The sequence below is a fragment of the Lipophrys pholis genome (genome assembly GCF_963383615.2).
Source record: "Lipophrys pholis genome assembly, chromosome: 8".
NCBI lineage: Eukaryota > Metazoa > Chordata > Actinopteri > Blenniiformes > Blenniidae > Lipophrys > Lipophrys pholis.
The window spans coordinates 2,084,895-2,092,027 of NC_137630.1; positions in this window are offsets into that span (position 1 = coordinate 2,084,895).

Here is a 7,133-nt window from a genome sequence, read left to right on the forward strand (position 1 = left end):
CCAAAGTGCAACAAAAGATTCATGTTTCCCCTTGAAGTCAGAATCATGTTCAACTTGATGACTTGATTGATTTGCAGTTTCACTCTTCTTATTGGGATTTCACTGAAACCATGACAACCTTCAGGGCCACGTTACACTGCGGTGATATTTCAACACGCGCTGGCTTTAAACCTGTTTAAACCTTAATGAAGCTAAAAGTCACAGAAAATGATTATATCTGAAAACTCTGGCCAAAGTGGAGATTTAGAAAACTCTGTCTTTCCGTTTGCTTGTAGACGGGAGAGTGGAATAACGTCCCGTGTTTAGTCCGTCTGCTGCCATGACAACGGAAGCTGGTTCAATCAGAACAAGGTTTGCTCCGGGGTGTCATGACTCCCCGTCCATATTCTCCAGGACTTGATACCTTTTTTTTACATCAGAGCAGTTTTGATTAGTATTCTCAGGAGTGCTCACACAAGGAGTTGAACCTCGCAGCATTCTAAAAACAAATCAATTATTTGTTCTAATAACTGAAAGAGCAGGGGGTTTGCAAACCGTTCTAAAAACATCCCAACAAGAACATTTAGATTCAAGAAGATTAATTTCTGTCCTTTATCTTGAAGAACCTCAACAAACTCAACATGAGCTGATTACAGAGGGGAAAGAGTAACAGATTACTTCTTACTGAAGGCACTACTAACCTGAAGCGGGTTCCCCAGTCGCTCAGACCAGAGCGATTCAACCGTCAAGAGGGATTTTAAACTGTTCTACCTTTGGAGTCTGAGCTCTGGCTGAATCCCTCCCAAAGGTGGGCTTCCTCTCTCGGAGACACATCTTACCCACCCTTCTCCTCCATCATGGTATTCATCATGGTGCCCCCACTGTGAGGAGGAGCTCCTCATGTTGGGGTTCTCCTCCAGACGTAGTGCTGCTGCACGTTCTGCCCCAACAAACAACTGTCGTTTCAAAAGTCTTCATACCGCTTCAACTTTGTCACTCTTTTTACATCCACAGATGTAAATGTATTTTATTGGATTTTATGTGATAGACTAACACAACGTGAAGTGGAAAGAAAATTATTCATAGTTATATATGTTTTTTCTTCTACAAATTCATTTAGTTAAGTCAGACATAAATTAACTGTGGAATTCCACAGGGTTTTGTCTAAGGACCTTTACCTTTCACAGGGAATATTATCAGGAAACTGTTACCTTGCATTGTTATGCAGATGATACACAAATCTATTTAATAATTAAAACAGATGATACTGATCAACAAACTAGAATCTTGTCTTGAAGACATAAAAGCCTGGATGAGCTGGAATTTTCTAATTCTGAACTTGGATAAAACTGAAGTTATTACATTTGGCCCAAAACATTGGAGAGAGAAATGATCAAACCATCGAGTGACACTGGATGGATTCACTTTGACCTTTGACCTCCAGTACTACTGTGAGGAACCTGGGAGTTACTCAGGACCAGGACTGATCCTGTTGACTCAGGCCCTGTTTACACCACAATGAATACGAGTGTATTTACAAAACTTTCTTCCCTTCTAGAGGGTCCGATTACACGACACCAGTGTCCTGATCCACTGTATCCGTGAAGTTTTTGTCTCGGCTCTCAAGGTGGAAAGATTCTTTCACGGTCTCTGTTCCCTCCTGCAGAGACTGATGGAGGCTCCAGAGCCTGTTACTGCTCATCTCTGCCCCTCCCTCCCCTCCCTGCCCCCCTCCTGCTCATCCAGTTGTAAACAAACATGGCCGACCCGTAGTGGTACGACCCGTAGTGGTACGACCCGTAGTGGTACGACCCGTAGTGGTACGACCCGTAGTGGTACGACCCGTAGTGGTACGACCCGTAGTGGTACGACTCGCTGTCCGTATTCTAGTTTTATGGTCCAGATCAGTAGTTTAATCGTTGAGACTCTCCCTGATATCATCCGATGCCTCATCAGTCCATAGGTGTTCACATTTATACCATATTTTTCTCTGCACACGTCTGTGTGGTTTAATTACAAAAACAAGCAACAGCGCCCTTCTGTGTCCCGGCATAGTAACTACATTGTTGTCAGTGTGTCTGCGGTTGTCGTGAAAACGGGGCCTCAGAGTGCCGCTGAGAAAAGAATCCCAGCATTTGTTCCTCGGAGACGAGACTGTTGTAAGTGTCTGTCCGTCTCTCTGTTGTTGTTGTTGATACTGTGTTTTTTTTGGTGGACCCTGACCGACTAAAACATTTATAGAGCATAAGCGGCTCTAAAAATTCCTAAAGATGAATGAGTCAGCGTCATTTGTTTTCACTGCTCTCGGTTTCTGTGGTAACACTTCATTTTCACTTCTCTAGTCAACAAATGGTTCAGTGAAGCCCACTCAGCAAAAATCCCTCAATATTACACAACCTGACAACGCTCTGACAGGGAGTGTCATTATTTATTCTCCAGGCTCTACATTCACTCTAACTTTATGATCATCAAATTATTTGGTCTAAGGCTTCAGAGCTACTTTCAGCTATCTCCAAAAATGTTAACAAAACAAAAAAAAACTCAATCAAAACATAATAATAAGAAACTAAAATAATGAAATGGTTAAACTGGTCCCCTCCATCACCATGTGGAATATCAGGCCCATTGTGAGGTTGGAGGTTGGAAGCACAGATCAACACTGAGCCTCAGTCTGCCTGTTGTCATAACATAAATATGTGAATCGTGACAAGAAGAGCTGGTCTGAATGAAGTCCGCCTGTAATCTGAAAACTAAACTGAAACCAGAAAGAGGTTGAGAGGATGAACCTTCTGGTTACAAGGCCATCCTGTTTACCAGCAGAACCATTTCACTTTTTGCTGCTCAATGCACTTTAGAATTTGTCATCTCATGTTGTATTAATATTGTTTTGTACAGGGAGTCAAGTAGTATCATATCCTTATCTTGTTTTATGTATTGTATCATGTTCTGCTGTATTATAACCAAATATATTACATCCAATCCACTGGTTCTTGGTTTTTAAAGAATTTCCCCCTGGGATTGATAACGTTTTTCTATTCTATTCTATTCTATTCTATTCTATTCTATTCTATTCTAAAAATATGTCCAAATGTGTCATATCATATGAAGATGAACTATATCTTTACAGAAGAAACCTTCAGAGGTCATGCTGATGGGACCCACACACTGTTTGACAGGTAGTCTTAATGTTATGGCCGATTGGTATGTGTACAAATAACAGTAGTATATAACATTATTGTTTTGTATCTGAATTATCTGAACACAAAACTATTCCATGACTGATTTATCAAAAGCTGCTTCCCAACATGAAGTGATTATAAAGTGGAAGATTTTTTATTAACAGGTTTTAATTCAAATTTTCATCTTAATTAACAAAAGTCAAACTGGAGACTAACTCTTCTTAAGGTCATGTTAGTTTCTTGTGACACATCTGCTCTTTCTCTCTTTCTCTTCATCATAACTTGCCCTTCACACACGAGGACAGCACACTCACACATGAAATGCCCCTCCCAGAGACACTTCCGTTTTAAGACCAGTTCTCTTGGTGTTAGCACCACGCCTTCCTGTGTGTGTGTGTGTGTGTGTGTGTGTGTGTGTGCGTGTGCGTGCGTGCGTGCGTGTGTGTGTGTGTGTGTGTGTGTGTCCTGTGATGAACTGCTAACCTGTCCAGGTGAACCTGCCTTCACTCAGTCAGCTGGAACCTGAAACCTTCTGGAGACGTAAGCAGCAGCGTTGAACATCAGTTGGTTCATAAAGAATAAGAGAAACACACAGAAGTGCTGCGACATTCCCAACGGAAAGTTCTGACCTTTTTGACCAATGTCCCAAAACAAGAGGGTCATTCCAGTGTGTGTGTGTCCGTGTGTGGTCACATACTCTCGGACCATGTTTGGTGCTGGCCCTGGTTCCATCATGGCTGGTCTTGAGTCCAGGATCAGGAGCTGATGTCCACCTTCATAGCGGGACACACAGACCCGGGTCAGGGTCTCTAGGCGTCTCTGTCCTCCAGAGGTCCACCTCCTGAACATCCTGTCATGTATTAAAGAGTGAAGGCTTCACACACAGGACACGTTGAGAGCTGAGACGGAGCCCAGCCGTCCTTCAGACAGCAGCAGATCTCAGACCAGATTCCTCACATTCCCTCCACACGGCACTGATTCTGCATCAACACTCCTGATATGAGCTCACTGCTCCGTCTTCATCAGGGAAGCAGGGCGGGCTGAAAAGAGGGTTTGGGTTTGTTGTACAATGGAGCCTTCTAAAGGCTCTGCTGCAGACTGCATGATGGAGGGTGAATAAAACTTTACTTTGACTAGAAACTTTCCAGCAGAAAGTCGGACCAGAGCCACAAAACTCCTAAGAATTACAAGCTTCAGAATAAAGAGCGCAACGCTCATGAAGTCCTCCATGTGCTGTTGCGATACAACAGTGAACTGTAGATCCACTGAAACCTGTTTGGTCAGTCAAGAGCAACCCAAAATGTCCGATAAACTTTCCACATCGACCAGTAGTCTTTTGGAGGTGCAGCCTCATTAGGGTGCTCCAAGGGGTCAAGGGTTACGCTCACGGAGCCACAGTGGTGACGCGCCAGAACCTCTGAACTCCCAGTCCTAAAGGCCCATTCATACTCCATAGGGACAAGTCGAAAGTTCGGCAGTGCAGGTCCTGCCGAACAAAATGACGTCATTTCCTTCGTCCAGCTCCTTCTGGCCGAAGAAATCTGTTTGGGCTGCACCAACCGTCCTGGCCGAACTGTGGAGGAGCTGCTCTGCTGAAACTTCTGCTCTGCCGTGTGCTGCTCATGTGTTCCGGTTCACTCATGACTATCAGTCATATTTTAATCATATTTAACTTGTAACATCGCTACTGTACGAGCGCCGCAGCTCGTTAAAATGTTGGAGTGCAGGCTTACGTGATGCACCTGAACGCATCACGAACAGCTGTCAGCTCCTGGAGTTAGAACCGGACCAACATGGCGCTCAGACAAAAACTCTATTACTGAAACAGTTCAGAGAAATGTGTTTCTGAAAGCTCTGGAGGCCAGAAATAAACTGTGCAGTTGAAAAGTTTAAACGTCGCGTCACAGACGTGTGCTTGCTGCCAGGGGGCGTGGCCTGCTGCGAGGGGGCGTGGCCTGCGAGTTTGGCAGCTTCTTATCGGAGTATGAACAGTCCTGCTGAAAAAGCTTTATTTTCCACTCCTCTGACCTCCAGGCCGCCACTGTCAGGTCTGAATCTTTATTCCATGACTGACTAATCAAAAAGCTGCTTCACAACAGGAAGTGATTATAAAGTGGAAGATTAGTTATTAACAGGGGCAGCATGGCGGTCGTCTCCCAATCGGAAGGTTGCAGGTTAGATTTCCATCTCTGCCTGTCTACATGCCAAAGTGTCCTTGGGCATGACACTGAACCCCAAACTGCCTGGAGTTTGAGTGGTTGGTTGGTGGTGGTCAGAGGGCAAATGAGTGAGAGAGTGAGTGGTTGGTGGTGGTCAGAGGGTGAATGTAGTGAGAGAGTGAGTGGTTGGTGGTGGTCAGAGGGTGAATGAGAGTGAGAGAGTGAGTGGTTGGTGGTGGTCAGAGGGTGAATGTAGTGAGAGAGTGAGTGGTTGGTGGTGGTCAGAGGGTGAATGAGAGTGAGAGAGTGAGTGGTTGGAGGTGGTCAGAGGGTGAATGAGTGAGAGAGTGAGTGGTTGGTGGTGGTCAGAGGGTGAATGTAGTGAGAGAGTGAGTGGTTGGTGGTGGTCAGAGGGTGAATGAAGTGAGAGAGTGAGTGGTTGGTGGTGGTCAGAGGGTGAATGAAGTGAGAGAGTGAGTGGTTGGTGGTGGTCAGAGGGTGAATGTAGTGAGAGAGTGAGTGATTGGTGGTGGTCAGAGGGTCGATGGTGCAGATTAGCAGCCTGTCTTCCTTCAAACTGGAGATTAACACTTCTTAAGGCCATAAATTAGTCTCATGTGACTCTTTCTCTCTTCATCATAATTTGCCCTTCACACATGAGGAAAGAGGAAAACACACTCACACATGAAATGCCCCTCCCAGAAACACTTCCGTTTTAAGACCAGTTCACTTGGTGTTAACACCCTCCTGGGTGTGTGTGTGTGTGTGTGTGTGTGTGTGTGTGTGTGTGTGTGTGTGTGTGTGTTTGTGTGTGTGTGTGTGCTGGTTTGAACTTCATGTTCTTTGAATCTTTGATACCACCCTGTGGTACACATCGGAATTGCAAACTGGAATACTCGTCAGAAAACGTGTATAAGTTCTTATATTGTGATGATTACTTCAGTATAAGTTCTCATATTGTGATGATTACTTCAGGTTATGTTTGAACTTGAACTCATCTTGTAAAATCTAAACTAATCATATGACATGTTGAGGCCAAGCTGCTGCATCAAGCTGCCAAAACCCCTGCAGAGCTCAGATACTAAGAAAAAAAACATTTACTGGTAAAAACAGCCAAATCATTTAAAATGAAATGAATACATGTGAAAGGAAGGAGAACTACTTAAAAAAAACGAACCCAGAACAGCTAGTTTGATCATTTCTGTGGTGAAAACAAGAATTGGATCTTCAGATATGTGCTGAAGCTGAAATTCAATGAAAGATAATAAATAGTTCTCATGTTGTGGAGAATATCAGAGTCAGGAGTACTTCACTGATCCCTGGTGGAATTTCTTTTTATTCTGTTTGTACAATTGGAATAAAAAGCAAAAAGGACTGAAAAGTATCAGCATTAGTCAGGTCAGTGACCAGATAGAATATAAAAATAATTACTCTTTCAGATATCGTGGCACAAATCCATTTTTTATTTCTATCTCAAACTGTTCGTGCAACAATCATGAATCCATATTTATTTACAAGATTATCCTGGATGTTTTTTCTTTATAATCTATGTTTGTGTGATAGAAATCACTGTGAGAGTTTGGAATTTGGAACAATCTCTGCAAATGAAAAGAAGTTGATCTGAAAACACAGAGTTTGTTTCCCAGAGTTTACAGGATGAAGACGAACACCGTCCGTCCACACGGCTGCTCCCGGTTCAAACTCAGCTACAGAAAGACGATGTGAATTTGCTGCTGTTTGTAGGGTTAGGTTCAGATCTCTCTGTGTTGCAACACACTGGATTGCAATAAGGTTCATTCTTGAGCTTTTTCACAAA